The 16,324-nt window shown below is 39.8% G+C and overlaps 1 long non-coding RNA gene across 1 annotated transcript; it reads right to left on the bottom strand.

Moving 5' to 3' along the window:
• Positions 1 to 11,135: 11,135 nt before the first annotated feature.
• LOC127002919 (uncharacterized) lies at positions 11,136 to 16,041 on the bottom strand. The gene is made up of 2 exons (XR_007756720.1): positions 13,277 to 16,041; positions 11,136 to 12,963 (listed from the first exon to the last, which is right to left on the bottom strand). It is a non-coding gene; the product is annotated as an uncharacterized LOC127002919 (long non-coding RNA).
• Between the last annotated feature and the right edge of the window lie 283 nt (positions 16,042 to 16,324).

Genomic DNA, 16,324 nt, shown 5'->3' with positions numbered 1-16,324 from the left:
GTTGCTGGGCTTCGTTCAAGGGCACGTTACCTCTCGCTTAATGAATCAGAGTGAGCTGTTTGTCTGAAAGGTGAGGTGTGCGGGGAGGGTCATGAATAGATTGACAGGTAGATAGATAGATAGAGATAAAGATAGCCTTGATTAGTGAGTGATTTGAGAAGAGGGTGGTAAACAGATAGAAAGATTTGGTTACTGAATGTGAGGAGAGGATGTTACTGTAGATCGGTTTATAACTGGAGATAGATAGATAGATAGATGGAAAGGTAGACAGATAGATAGATAGAAAGATTTGGTTTTTGAATGTGAGGAGTGGATGTTACTGTAGATAGGTTTATAATTAAAGATAGATAGATAGATAGAGAGATAGAGATAGCTTTGGTTAGTGAATGAAGTGAGGAGAGAATGTTAGATTGGTTTATAATTAGAGATAGATAGATGGAAAGGTTGACTGATAGATAGATAGAGGGATAGAGACAGCTTTGGTTAGTGAATGAAGTGAGGAGAAAATGTTAGATTGGTTTATAATTAGAGATATATAGCTGGAAAGGTTGACTGATAGATAGATAGAGGGATAGAGACAGGTTTGGTTAGTGAATGAAGTGAGGAGAAAATGTTAGATTGGTTTACAATTAGAGATAGATAGCTGGAAAGGTTGACTGATAGATAGATAGATAGAGATAGCTTTGGTTATTGAGTGATTTGAGGAGAGAACATTAGATTGGTTTATAATTAGAGATAGATAGATAGAAAGGAAGATATTTAGATAGATAGAGACATAGATAGATTTGGTTATTGAGTGATTTGAGGAGAGGATATTAGATTGGTTTATAATTAGAGATAGATAGATAGAAAGAAAGATGTATTGATGATGGGGTAGACGTGTAGATAGATGAATATAGCTCTGGTTACTGAATGGTCTATTGGGAATGCGTGTTACGTTGATAGATTTATAATTAGATACATAGATAAATATAGATAAGTAGAAAGGTAGATGACTTTTACGTTTATTAAAAAAAAGTTGTTTGTTGCATTAAGTGACGAAAAAGAAGAAAAAAAAAAGGTCTCAATAAACTAAAAAAAATAGAAAATAAGAAGAAAAAAACAGTAAAAAAAGAAGGAAAGAAAGAATGAGAGGAATTTATTTAAGAAGTTCTGAAGGAAAAACAAAATTACAAGTATACAATTTCCTTATGTATGTGTGTGTGTGTGTGTGTGTGTGTGTGTGTGTGTGTTTACAGGTAAGGTCAGTTGCCTCCTAAGTATTGCCAACGTCACCTGTCAACTAATTAATATGTGTTTAAAGTTGTCCATTTAAAGACTTGTTGTTGATGCTATGGCTGTTGTTGTTGCCGTAGTAGTAGTAGTAGTAGTAGTAGTAGTAGTAGTAGTAAGGTAGGAAGGTGGTAGTAGGAGGAAGAGGAGGAGGAGGGGGAGAAGGAGGAGGAGGAGAAAGAGGAGGGAGGAGGTAGAGAAGATTGAAAGATGGGGGGATGGAGGGAAGGGGAGGGAGAGAGTCTTAGAACAAATACAGTGAGGAGGAGGAGGAGGAGGAGGAGGAAAAAACGAGAACTATTTAGCAAACAAGTGTGGAGAAGGGGAACCCCCGAGCCGGTCTACTAAAAACCAGCAACACACACACACACACACACACACACACACACGGTAAAACACGTAAAAAAAAGTTTATGTTGTTGAGAGAGAGAGAGAGAGAGAGAGAGAGAGAGACGGGAAAACCTGACTACTTCTGATCTAGTTTTGAATGTTTATAAAAAAAATCGTAAAAGTGTGTGTGTGTGTGTGTGTGTGTGTGTGTGTGTGTGTGTGTGTCAGAATACAACAACAACGACAATGATAATAATAATAATAATAATAATAATAATAATAATAATAATAATAATAATAATAATAATAACAATAGAAGAAGTAATCAAAGTAATTGCCGATTCTATTATCATCACAAGCAGCCGGAATTATGTCATCAGGTTAGAGGAAGAGGAGGAGGAGGAGGAGGAGGAGGAGGAGGAGGAAGAGGAGGAGGAGGAGACAGATTACATTTCGGCGGAGAAGTGTAAGAACGTAGAAGCCAAGGTCGTAGTAGTAGTAGTAGTAGTAGTAGTAGTAGTAGTAGTAGTAGTAGTAGTAGTAGTAGTAGTAGTAGTAGTAGTAGTAGTAGTAGTAGCATCATCCTTCTCTCTTAACTATTTTCTCATCCTTGTATTTCTTTCTTCTTTGTTATCTTCATTTTCTTACCATTAATTTCATACCTGGATTTCTCATTTCTTTCCTTTCCTTTTCATTTATTACTTTCCTTTCCCTTCCTTTCATTATATTACCTTCTCTCTTTTCTTTTCTTCTCTGTACTTTCGTTTCCCTTCCTTTCCCTTCCCATACCTTCAATTACCTTCTACAAGTCTATCTTTTCTCATTTATTTCCTTTCCTTTTCATTTATTACTTTCCCTTCCCTTCCTTTCATTATATTTTCTTCTCTGTACTTTCCTTTCCCTTCCCTTCCCTTGCCATACCTTCCCTTCCCTTCTACAAGTCTATCTCTTAATCAATATCTTATACACACTAACTTTCTATCTATCTAAATTCTTCTCTATCTCTCTCTTCTCTTTCTTCTCTGTCCTTTCCCTTCCCTTGCCATACCTTCCCTTCCCTTCTACAAGTCTATCTCTTAATATCTTATACACACTAACTTTCAATCTATCTAAATTCTTCTCTATCTCTCTCTTCTCTTTCTTCTCTGTCCTTTCCCTTCCCTTCCCTTCCCTTGCCATACCTTCCCTTCCCTTCTACAAGTCTATCTCTTAATATCTTATACACACTAACTTTCTATCTATCTAAATTCTTCTCTATCTCTCTCTTCTCTGTCCTTTCCCTTCCCTTCTACAAGTCTATCTTTTAATCAATATCTTATACACACTAACTTTCTATCTATCTAAATTCTTCTCTCTATCTTTCTCTTTAATATTTTCTTCATCTGTTTTATCTTTCCTCCGTATTATTCGCATTTTCTCACCTGTAATTTTATACCTGGACATATCAAAATCATATACACACGCAAGTACTTCCCATCTATCTAAATCCTTCTCTGTCTACCTCCTCTATTCCCTCATCTCTATATATTTTTTCATTCTGATATATCAATTTTATGCCTGGTCTCAATCAATTTCTTATAAGCACGGATCCCCTTCCTATCCATCTAAGTCCTTCTCTATCTCTCTATTATTTCCTCATCTATATATTTTTTTTCCTTTTAATGTATGTACAATTTTATCCCTGGTCTCTCAATCAATTTCTTATAAGCACGTAATTACTTCCTATGCATCTAAATCCTTCTCTATCTCTCTATTATTTCCTCATCTTCGTGTTTCCTTCTCGTTTGCCTTTACCTTCAGCCCTTGTCCCATCAATACATGTTCCAAACACGTCTTCCTTTATTGCATTACTTCCTACGTTCGTCCTTCAGAGACAAGTCACCCCTGATATTCGTCTCCTAAAATCAACATACATTTAATACATTACAAAATTCATCCTTCGGCATTTACCTTCACCTTTCACACCTGTCCTAATTAACATCCAAGACGCTAATTCGCCCTTCGTTACACTACTTTCTATGTTTCTTAATTCTCGTTCCTTCCTTTACCCATTTTCAATTTCACATTTCATTTTTTTATTATCTTCTGATGGTCGGCCCCAGTAAGGTATGGCGCAGGCAAATGTTTATAGTGGTGCCATCTTGCTTGGCTCATGCTGCCCCCGGGAGCTCAATTTTGATTCTCTATTAGAAAGAGAATCTAGAGTCCAGGTTGATAGGTGGTCTTCAGGAGAGAGTGATTCTTTTCCTTACTGTTTTTTGTCCTAATCTTTTTTTATCCTCATTTTCTTTCATATTTTCCTTCATTTTCTTCTTTTCTTTTCTTCGTTTCCGTGCTGGTGTTCTGTTTCCACGTCTTAGGCCACTCGGCGGTGACTGAAAAATCCCAACTTGTGGCAATGGGCGGGACTCGAGCCCACGTCCTCCTGCACACTCAGCCACCGCCTCCCACCGCCCCATTACGTACTGACAGCCTCCTTCAAGTTCCATATTACGTCAATTCATCACGATCATCATTCCTGCGTTTGTGAATATTGAGCGAGTCTCCCATCCTCGCTCCTTCCTATATCCGCTGTAGATTTCGTCACCTTACGCGAACCCAATACGGAAGAGAGGGAGAGAGGGAAGGAGAGGGAGGGAGGGAGGGAGAGGGAGAGAGGGAAGGAGAGGGAGGGAGGGAGAGGTCAAGGAGCCTGTCTAAATCCTGTATTATATTGCCCCTCTTTCTCTCTCTTCCTACCTCTCCTCCTCCTCCTCCTCCTCCTCCTGCCCCTCCACCCACTCCCTTCTTCCTTCATCTCAACTTCCTCTTTTTCATCCTCTTCTTCTTCTTCTTCTTCTTCTTCTTCTTCCTCTACTGATGCGTGTGTGGAAGATTTAATGGCTAAGATCGGTGAGTCAATGTGAGAGAGAGAGAGAGAGAGAGACGCATTTCCTTCCTCTTCTTTTTTTTTTCTCTCCACTTTTCTTACGCATTTCCTTCCTCTTCTGTTTTTCCCTCAACTTTTTTTACGCATTTTTCTCTTTTTTTATTTTTTTCAGTCGCTTCTTTTTTTTATCCTCTTTCTTTTACCCTTTTTTTACATTCACCAATTTTCTACGTTTTTTTTTTTTTTTACTTGGATTTCTCTCTTTTACGCTCCAGAAATCACTTACACACACACACACACACACACACACACACACACACACACACACACACACGAGGAAGTATGGATTAGTACCGTGAAATGAATAGCAGAGTGAAAATTAAATATAAAAAAATGAAAATATGAAGGGAAGGGAAGGAAGGGATAGGAAGGGAGGGAAAGGAAGGGAAGGGAAGGGAAGGGAGGAGGAGGAAGGGGAAGGAAGAAGAGAAAGAGAAGGGAAGAAAAGGGGAGGGCAAGGGAGGGAAAGGAAGAGAGGGGAAGGGGAGGGCGAGGAAGGGAAGGGAAGGGAAGGAAGGGATAGGAAGGGAGGGAAAGGAAGGGGAGGGAGGGAAGAGAAGGAGAGGAAAGGGAAGAGAAGGGCAGAGAAAAGAAGGGAAGGGATGGGAAGGGAAGGAAATATAATGAACGGATAACGAAGGGAAAGGAGAAAGAAGGGAAAGGAAAGGGAAGAAGAAGGAAGAGAAGAGGAGACGAGAGAGAGAGAGAGAGAGAGAGAGAGAGAGAGAGAGAGAGAGTTATTACCTTCACTAATTGTCAAGCCTTCATCTCTCTTCTTCTTCTTCTTTTTCTTCTTCCTCCTCCTCCTCCTCCTCCTCCTCCTCCTCCTCCTCCTCCCCCTTCCCTCTCTCAGCCTCGATTAAAAAAACATGTTCCAATCGTGTTAAAACCATTAGAAGGTCATTTTGAAGTCTGTCTGTTTGTCTGTCTATTGGTCTGTCTGTTTGCGAACCCATCTACATACCTGTCTGTCTGTCTGTCTATCTATCTATCTGTCTATCTCTGTCTATTGGCTTGTCTGTCTGCGAACCCATATTCAAAACTGTCTCTGTCTATCTATCTGTCTGTCTATCTGTCTATCTCTGTCTATTGGTTTGTCTGTCTGCGAACCCAAATTCAAAACTGTCTCTGTCTATCTATCTATCTGTCTGTTTGTCTGTCTGTCTGTTTGTCTGTCTGTCTGTCTATCTGTCTATCTCTGTCTATTGGTTTGTCTGTCTGCGAACCCATATTCAAAACTGTCTCTGTCTATCTATCTATCTGTCTGTTTGTCTGTCTGTCTGTTTGTCTATCTGTCTGTCTGTTTGTCTATCTGTCTGTCTGTTTGTCTATCTGTCTGTCTGTCTATCTGTCTGTCTGTCTGTCTGTCTGTCTGTCTGTCTGTCCCTTCTTGCCTAACGCTGAAGCTTGGTAAAAAGGTCGCGGCCGAAGTCTGCAACGAGGATGGGCCTTGAAACAACTTCTGACATTATCGCTTCCCTTCTTCCTCTCTCCCTCCACCTCCTCCTCCTCCTCCTCCTCCTCCTCTTTTTTGCGCGTACGGGGAAGCGATCGGAGCCTAACACAACACCGGAAGAAGCGAAGCTGCAGACGTGTTGCGAGAGTTTGAGAGAATGGAATGAAAGGAAAAAAATGTTGATTGATGAAGATAAAAATTTGATACTGAGAGAGGTAAGGAGAGGGGTAGGTAGGTAGGTAGGTAGGTTGGTAGGTAGGAAGATATATAAAGATAGGGAGAGGAGGAGGGACTATTTGACTACATAATTGAGTACACATTTATGTCTTAACTATAATTATACACCCAATGTTAACTTAGTGTGATACCACGTTCTCTCTTTATCAAGTGAATAGAATGTCTGTCAGGGAGCTTCGGCTTGACGGACCGTAGCTAACGTAAAGAAGAAATTTGTATACATGTTTAGTATGTATTATGTATCATTAGCAATAAACGTTAACTTACTGAACTTTCTCTCTCTCTCTCTCTCTCTCTCTCTCTCTCTCTCTCTCTCTCTCTCTCTCTCTCTCTCTCTCTCACACACACACACACACACACGAATTAACTTTTTTTTTAATATATATCTTTAAACTGACAAAGAAAGGATTTTTTTTTTACCTGAATCATTAGCGACCATAATAAATAAATTGAAGAGACAGGTGAAGGTAGGAGAGAGAGAGAGAGAGAATGACCTTGACCGCCGTAGAAAGCTGACCGTACCGTCTTTTTTGTGAAGGGTCCTACACACCGCTCTCTCTCTCTCTCTCTCTCTCTCTCTCTCTCTCTCTCTCTCTCTCGGCCCATTATCTATCATTATAACAACATACACCTGACTACCTTGTGTGTGTGTGTGTGTGTGTGTGTGTGTGTGTGTGTGTGTGTGTGTACCTCGTAATTTCTCCTCTTTGTGACCTTTATACACACACACACACACACACACACACACACACACACACACACACACACACACACACACGAGAGTTGGGTAAGATAGTAACGGGAATTAAACACGAAAAAAAAAAATACTTCCGTTTATCTTATTTTTCTTCTTCTTCTCCTCCTCCTCCTTCTTCTTCTTCTTCTTCTTCTTCTTCTTCTTCTTCTTCTTCTTCTTCTTCTTCTTCCTCCTCCTTTTACCCATTTTTTTTCTTTACGAGGCTTATTTTTACGATTATTTGAGAGAGAGAGAGAGAGAGAGAGAGAGAGAGAGATAGACAAAACCGGGATTACAAAAAAAAAAAAATAAAATAAAATAAAAAGTGGACGAAAGAAGGTATGGAGATCTTTTCACTTCACAACGACCCCAATTCTCGCACCTGGTAACACACACACACACACACACACACACACACACACACACACACACACACACACACACACTGCATTCCTCACTCCATCTTCCCCAGTTTACTTTGTTTATATTACGTCCACAAGTGTTCCTATTACTATTTACAAAGGTAATGATAGTTAATTAAGGATCAGGAAAGGTAGATTTAATTACGTGCAGGTGTGTGTGGCAGGTGCATGGAGGGAGAGGTGAGGGAAGATGCGAAAAATAATAATTACCCAACTTTGCCAAAAAAAAAATCTAATAATGTCCCAACTTTGCTAGATAAGCCAAACAAGTATCTTTTTATTTTTATTTTTGGGTCTGGCCTATAGCTGGGGTGGGCTTTCTTGGCGGGGCTGGAAGTTGGCCCCAGCCCGTTATGGCGCAGGCAAGTGTTTATAGTGAAGCCATCTTGCTTGGCTCATGCTGCCCCCCTTATCTCATCTTTGATCCTCTTAAGAGAGAATCTAAAGTCCGGGTTGACAGGTTTTCTTCAGGACAGCATGTGGGTAGTCTTAAGCCATTCGGCGGTGACTGAAAAAGCCCAGCTATGGCGGAGGGGCAATCGAACCCACGGCGCCAGCACGCTAACCACTCAGTCACTGCCAAAAAGTGTTCGAATCTCTTACGACAATGCGATACAACTAAAGAAAGACTGACCCAACTTTGCAGAAATAGCCGAACAAGATTCACTTATGTCAATGGCGAGAAAATTCAGGAAGAATGACAACTGCAAAATAAGTCACAATGGTCACTTCTGTCAACAGGAAATCAGAACCTCACGCAAAAAGTCTTCAAGTCTCTTATGAACGGCAAAAACAATAAAAGCTTCAGTCCTTGTGAGTACTTCCCTCTATACCGCTTCCTCCTACTCGTCTTCCTCGTCTTCCTCACAACACCCGACGTGCCCTTGACATTAAGCGTGTAAATGGAACCCGAGTGTCGAAACTGATCCGATACCTTTAGAAATTGCATCAGAACCTACGTAAAAGGAGAAGTAGATGGTAAGAAAGTTAGATAAATAGATAGAGAGGAATTGATAGTAAAGATATGAATAGACAGAGATAGGGGATAGGGTTGTAGAGAGAAATAGACGGGGAAAAAGTTAGCTAAATAAAAATAAACAGAAATAATTAAGCATAGATAGTAAAGTCATATGCATAGGAATAGAGATAGAAGGATAGATAGGTTTAGTTAGAGGTTGAACGTAAAGGTAAGGAATAACAGATGGCAAAAAAAGTTAGAAATAGAAGTAGAGATAAAGAATAGAGTAAAATGATTAGAATCGAGGTAAAGTTGGAGGTTTACATAGAAAGCTTAGTTAGATAAATAGAATACACATGGATAGGAATAGAGATAGAAGGATAGATGATAAGTTTAGTTAGAGGAAAAAAAGTTAGAGAAATAGAAGTAGAGATAAAGAATAGTTAAATTATTTGAATAGAGGTACAATTGGAGGGTTACATAGAAAGCTTAGTTAGATAAATAGAATACATATGAATAGGAATAGAGATAGAAGGATAGATGATAGGTTTAGTTAGAGGTAGAATGTAAAGATAAGGAATTGAGTAAAATGATTTGAATCGAGGTAAAATTGGAGGTTCACATAGGAAGCTTAGTTAGAAATTGACCTCTCTTTCGGCCACCATCAGTAGTAGAAGTAGTAGTAGTAGTAGTAGTAGTAGTAGTAGTAGTAGTAGTAGTAGTAGTAATAGTAGGGTATCAGGACACCTCTCCTCCCGAAATTGACCTCTCTTTCGGCCACCTCTTTTGATTCTTTTTTAGGAGCAGCGAGTAGCGGGCTTTTTATTATTATTATTATTTCCTTTTTTGTGTGCCCTTGAGCTGTCTCCTTTGTTGTAAAAAGAAAAGATAAATAGAATACATATTAAAGTTAGTTAAAGTGGGGGAGAAAGAAGAAAAAAGTAAACAGTAAAGTAAATAAAAATGAAGTAATAGGAACGTTAGGGCGATAACCGAAGTGTGAAATTGGGGATAATAACAATCTTCACGTCCCCAGAGTGTTCCAGGAAAACAAAGAACCCATTAAGAAGCAAGGGCGGTGGTGGCTGACGGGGGGAGAAATAGGGGGTAATGGGATAGAGGGGATGGTGGAGGAGGGGGTGAAGGGGTGAGAGGGAGTAAGGAGGGGATGGTGAAGGAGAAAAGGGGGAGAATAGTAGAGTAGGGGAAGAGGGGGATGGAGGAAGAGGAGGAGGAGAAGGGGGAAAGGGAGAGGATGGTAGAGGAAGGGGTGAAGGGGAGAATGGAGATGATGGATGGGGAGAAAGAATGCAAGGGTTGGAAGGGGTGACGATAGGGAGATGGAGGAAGAGGAGGAGGGGGAGGAGGAAGAATACAGAATTGGGGGGGAAGGGGACTGATGTGAAGGGGTGTAGGGGGAAGGGGAGAGGGGATGGAAGGGTGGTGGGAAGGGGGAGAGGGGAAACAGGGAGGGGAAAAGGGAGTGGGGAGGAGGACGGGGGAGTGGGGGTGGATAAAACGCATAGCAAGGTTAGACTATGCACGGTTCCTTCCGCTAACCACAATGATTATAATTATTATCAAATTTTTTTTTTTGTTTCCACTATATCGAAAGAGCTTGAATTTCCCCAAGGACTTTGTGTGCTCTGTTTTCCTTCTCTTTTCTTTTCTTCCCTTCCCTTTTCTCTCCTCTTTTCTTCCCTTTCTCCTGTCTTCTTTAATCTTCCCTTCCCTTCCCTTCTCTCCTGCCTCCTCTTTTCATCCCTTTCCTGTCCTTTCTCCTGTTTTCTTTAATCTTCCCTTCCCTTCCCTTCTCTCCTGCCTCCTCTTTTCATCCCTTTCCTGTCCTTTCTCCTGTTTTCTTTAATCTTCCCTTCCCTTCCCTTCCCTCCTCTCTCCTCTTTTCTTCCCTTTCCTGTCCTTTCTCCTGTTTTCTTTATTCTTCCCTTCCCTTCCCTTCCCTCCTGTCTCCTCTTCTCATCCCTTTCCTGTCCTTCCTCTCGTCTTCTTTAATCTTCCCTTCCCTTTCCTTCCCTTTCCCTCCCCATCCTTCCCTTCCCTTTCCTTTTCTTTCTCTATGTTACCTTACTCTCCCTCTACTACTACTACTACTACTACTACTTTTACTACAACCACCACTACCAACACTATTACTATTATTAAGATCCCTAAACACGAGGGTGGGAGTTAAGTAATACGTAGAGAAACGTGAACGGATATCCTGCGACTTTCTGATATCCGGATTCGACCAAAGAAATCCAGACTTCGCTAAGCATATACCCGGACGACAAAGAGAAATTACGTAGGAATGATGATGTGAGGGTTTTGTGTGTGTGTGTGTGTGTGTGTGTGTGTGTGTGTGTGTGTGTGTGTGTGTGTGTGTGTGTGTATCACCCTCGCCATAATCATGTTTTCCCACTGTCTACGGAAATGCCTCTCAAAAACAACAACAACAACAACAACAAGAGCAATTAAAAAACGTGTTCCTTCTGTGTAGCGAACTCGTTGCGTCATGATGTGTTGAGTGTATATGTTCCATCTTGTCCCGTCGTCACTGTATATATCTTTGTAAGCATTGTTCTACGGAAATGCCCCTCAAAAACAACAACAACAACAACAACAACAGCAATTAAAAAACGTGTTCCTTCTGTGTAGCGAACTCGTTGCGTCATGATGTGTTAAGTGCTTGATATCTTCCATCTTGTCTTGTCATCATTGTAATATATCTTTGTAAGTATTGTACTCATTATTTTTTTTGTTTTTGTTTTTCAGTGATCTTGTTTCGCCTACTTGTCTTTTGTTTATTTCTTGTCGTTATTCTTTTGTTTTTTGTTTATTTCTTGTCGTTATTCTTTTGTTTTTTGTTTATTTCTTGTCGTTATTCTTTTGTTTTTGTTTATTTCTTGTCGTTATTCTTTTGTTTTTGTTTATTTCTTGTCGTTATTCTTTTGTTTTTGTTTATTTCTTGTCGTTATTCTTTTGTGTTTGTTTATTTCTTGTTATTCTTTTGTTTTTCGTATTTTTTTAAGTATTTGTCTGTTTTCTTGTTTGTTTCGTTATGTTTATCTCATTTTATCTATTTCTATCTTTTTATTATTTTTTTCTACTTCATTTTTACTAATTATCGTATTTTTTTTTTTTTTTGTCTATTATCACAGTGACGTTTTCTCATACCTGTGTTTCCTTTGTTTCACCTGACTGGCTGCGTGGAAATCTAATCAATTCCTTTTTACTCATTTTTCATTAACTTTTATATATACTATCTCATCTACTTCCTCTCTATTATCTACTCATTTCATTATCTTTTGTATCTATCTATCTTACTCATTTCCTCTCTATTACACATTTCTCATATCTTTTCTATCTACTATCTTATCTATTATCTACTCATTTCATTATCTTTTGTATCTATCTATCTTACTCATTTCCTATCTATTACTCATTTCTCATTATCTTTTCTATCTATCTTATCTATTTCTTCTTTATTATCTTCTCATTTCATTATCTTTTGTATCTATCTATCTCACTTATTTCTTATCTCCTTCTCAAATCATTATCTTTGTTTTACTATTTCCTACGAACTTTTCAATCACATCGACTACATTTTTTTTATCATCCATACCTGTGTTGCTCTATCTCACCTGCATGACTACGAGGACGTCTAATTGATTCTTTATACACTAAAACGTTTCCCTACAGTGACGTCATCGCAGTAACGTTTAATAACCTTTTTTGTAGTCATTTATCATTATCGTGACGTTTCAACTATTACTACTACTATTACTGTTACCTGTGTTCCTCTATATCACCTGCATGGCTACCTGGAAGTCTAATTGATTCTCTTTTACACTCAGACTTTCTCCTATAGTGACGTCATTGCACTGTTTTCCTACTGTCGCGAGGGAAGTCTTAAAACCGTCATTGCCCATCGTAGCTTATATGAATTTTAACCTTATCTCTTTTCCCTTTGTCTCTCCGGCGTCTCAGTTTCCCTTTGTACCTTATAGATGTATTTAAACCCTTTACTCGGCTCTAAGTCTTTTCTGAATGCTAATCCTTCTCCATAAACTCTTCCTCTTTTTCATTTTCTTCTTCTCCATATATTCTTCCTCTTTTCCATTTTCTTTTCTTCTTCCTCTTCCTCCTTCTCTTATTCAATTCCCATTCACCTCCTCTATCAACTCTTTCTCTTCTTTTCATTTTTCTTGTTTTCTTCTTCTTCTTTCATGATAAGGCAAATCTAATGTTTTTTTTTCTACCTACTCTAGCAAAAAGGCTTTCTACTGAACACTTTCTATATTTCAGACGCCGTTAAAAATATATAATAATTCTTAAGTCTTTCCTGATATAATGACACGCCCCTTAATGATTTTTTCTACTCCAGCAACAAGGCTTTCTACAGAACACTTTCTATACTCAGACTCCGTTAAAAATATATAATAAATCTTGTCTTTTCTGATACAAGATTTTTTACTACCTATTCTATCAACAAGGCTTTCTACTGAACACTTTATATACCTCAGACTCCGTTAAAAATATATACTAAATCTTAAGTCTTTCCTGATACAAGATTTTTTCCTATCTATTCTATCAACAAGGCTTTCTACTGCACACTTTATATACCTCAGACTCCGTTAAAAATATATAATAAATTTTAAGTCTTTCCTGATTCAAGATTTTTTCCTATCTATTCTAGCAACAAGGCTTTCTAATGAACACTTTATATACTCAGACTAAGTTAAAAATATATAATAAATCTTAAGTCTTTCCTGGTACAAGATTTTTTCCTACCTATTCTATCAACAAGGCCTCCTACTGAACACTTTATATACTCAGGTTCCGTTAAAAATATATAATAAATCTTAAGTCTTTTCTGGTACAAGATTTTTTCCTATCTATTCTATCAACAAGGCCTCCTACTGAACACTTAATATACCTCAGACTCCGTTAAAAATATATAATAAATCTTCAGTCTTTCCTGATACAAGATTTTTTACTACCTAATCTATCAACAAGGCTTTCTACTTAAAACTCCTCTATCATGTTAGCTACACAGACGTAAGATGCGGCCCTTAACACAATCTTAATACACATGATACGACGTCACAACACGACTTCATCATACTGAGACAAATATGTAACCTTTCCATTGTTATTACTCACTCTCGATGTAACGTCAGGTCAGGTGAGGTCAGTGTACAGACAACAGAACAGTCCTACCTTATCAGACGAGACCCAACCTCCCAGATCCTACCTGTATGCGGTCCCCTCACGATGACTAACTCTGGGCCGCTCAAGATCTCTTCCCCTTCTTATTAGTTCTGTTTCAAGCAAGCACATAAACACACACACACACACACACACACACACACAAGTAAGCAAGTAAATTTAACCACTTTCACTCCTTTGCTTTAATTTATGGGTCTTTTGCTGTGCGTGTGTGTGTGTGTGTGCGTGTGTGTGTGTGTGTGTGTGTGTGTGTGTATTACGTTTTCCTCTCCCCTTCTCTTATTTCTCCTTCCTTTTCCTTTCCTTTCTTTCCCTTCCCTTCCCTTCCTTTCTTAGCCACTAAACTATACTACTCTCTCTCTCTCTCTCTCTCTCTCTCTCTCTCTCTCTCTCTCTCTCTCTCTCTCTCTCTCTCTCTCTCTCTCTCTCTCTCTCTCTCTCTCTCTCTCAATAATATAACCTCGACTTTATTTTTGCTAAGCTTTACATTGCGTTAACTAAATTCGAAGGCAGCAACAGTGTTCGTCGTAAGGGCTATCAGGGGAAGGGGAGTCAAATTACCCTTTATGGCAGGTGAGTATATCAATCACCTGGACATCTGTAGGTCACGCAAGCACCTGAACACGTATGGCAGCCTTGTAAGAGTGTTTTGGCCAGGTGAAGGTTTATCTGCCCAAGCCGTCTAGTTGCTAAGGCTGTGTTTGGGGTAAGCATGTTTAATTGGTTCGCGCGCACAGGTGTTTCCAAGGTAAGATGTGTTTATATGTCCAGTGATTTTTTTCTTCAATTTCTTCTCCCTACTCCATTTTCTTCTTCTTCTCTCTTATTTTCTTCCTTTCCCTCTCTCTCTTTTTCTTTCACTCGTCCTTTCGTTTCCTTTTTCCAGTTTTCCTTCCTTTTCCTATCCTATTTTTTCCTTATTCTCCTTTCCCTTCCATACCATGCCCTGCCCCTTCCTCCTCTTTTCTTTCATTTTCCTATCCTATTTTCCTTATTTTCCTTTCCTTTCCATTCCCTCCCTTCCATACCATGCTCTGTCCCTCCCTCCCCTCTTCTCCCATTTCCATTTTTTCCTTCCTTTTCCTATCCTATTTTCCCTTATTTTCCTTTCCCTTTCATTCCCTCCCTTCCATACCATGCTCTGTCCCTCCCTCCCCTCTTCTTTCATTTCCATTTTTTTTCCTTTCCTATTCCAGTTTTCCTTATTTTCCTTTCCTTTTCCTATCCTATTTTTCCGTATTTTCCTTTCCTTTTCATGCCTTTTTCATGCCCTCCTCTTTTCTTTCGTTTCCATTTTTTCCTTCCATTTTCTTTCCTATCCTATCCAATTTTCTTTCCGATCCTTTCCTTTTCATTCCCTCCACTCCTTCGCATTTCCTCCCTTCCTTTCAATTCCCTCCTCGTTCCTCTCCTTCCTCCCTTGATTCCGCTCCACAAAAAATAACAACATAAAATTACCCCCCACCAAAAAAAAAAAGAAAGTCTCAAGGTTCCGCTTTAGCAAACAGAAATGCCAAGTAAAACAGGGAAGGCAATAAACTGAGGCAAATACTCATCGATCACTGACTCAAGGGGATTCATTAGTGGTTGCCAAGCCTCCTTACGTCGCGGGCAAGGGCGGCGCGTCGTAAAACATTCATAACCGCGATAAAAATGTCTCCTGTCCGTCAACCTGTTCCGTCCTTCCCATCACTGCTTGGCCTTCAGCTGGTCTTATGCAGTACCCTCGTTGCCTCCTCCTCCTCCTCCTCCTCCTCTTTTTATTCAGCTTCATACTATACTCCTCCTTCTCCATCTACCTCCTTCTCTTCTTTTTCTTCTTCTTCTTCCTTTTCTTATTCAATTTCCATGCTCCTCCTTCTCTATCTGTCCCTTCCTCTTCTTTTTCTTCTTCTTCTTCTTCTTCCTCCTCTTATTTAATATTCATGCTCCTCCTCTATCTCCCATTCCTCTTCTTTTTTTCTTTTTCTTGTTTTTCTTTCTTCTTCTTCTTCCTCCTCCTCCACCTTTTATTCAACACCAATGCTCCTCCTAATCCATCTCCTTTTCTTCTTCATTAGCCCCCTACACACAAACGTCTCTTAAATAAACGAAAAACACACATACATTCCAAACAGCAAGTCACTCACGTATTGATAACAGAAAGTGGGGGGTTGACAGGGGGGCGGGGTACGGGCGGGGGCGGTCTCCCTTATCCACTCCCCCGCACCCATGCCTTGACGGGGCGGAGTGGCGGCGCGCGAGCAGAACAACCATACCGGGACTCGAACTTGGGACACGAGAGGAAGGGCGCGAGGAAGTGTACTGAGGGAGTGTGAATCCGCGACTGTGCGTGCATGTGTGTGTGTGTGTGTGTGTGTGTGTGTGTGTGTGTGTGTGTGTGTGTACCGGAAAATCACCTACACCTCCATTTTTAAACTATTTTCCTACCTCCTTTGTGTTTTATTATCTCTCTCTCTCTCTCTCTCTCTCTCTCTCTCTCTCTCTCTCTCTCTCTCTCTCTCTCTCTCGACAATGCACAGAGAGAGAGAGAGAGAGAGAGAGAGAGAGAGAAATACTATAGATTAAAAGGGAAGATTTCAAGGAACTGTCCGACGGAGATGGAGGAGGAGGAGGAGGAGGAGGATGGGGAAGAGGAGGAAGGCAGAAAAGGGAGGGGGGGGGATGATTACCTATTATGTAATTGAGGAGGAGGAGGAGGAGGAGGAAGAAAAAAAGAACCCACTCCCCAATCTCTCTCTCTCTCTCTCTCTCT

The sequence above is a fragment of the Eriocheir sinensis genome, chromosome 24 (assembly GCF_024679095.1).
Source record: "Eriocheir sinensis breed Jianghai 21 chromosome 24, ASM2467909v1, whole genome shotgun sequence".
In the NCBI taxonomy this organism is placed as follows: domain Eukaryota; kingdom Metazoa; phylum Arthropoda; class Malacostraca; order Decapoda; family Varunidae; genus Eriocheir; species Eriocheir sinensis.
Note: the sequence above shows the minus strand (reverse complement) of the source record. Positions and strands in the feature narration are given on the sequence as shown.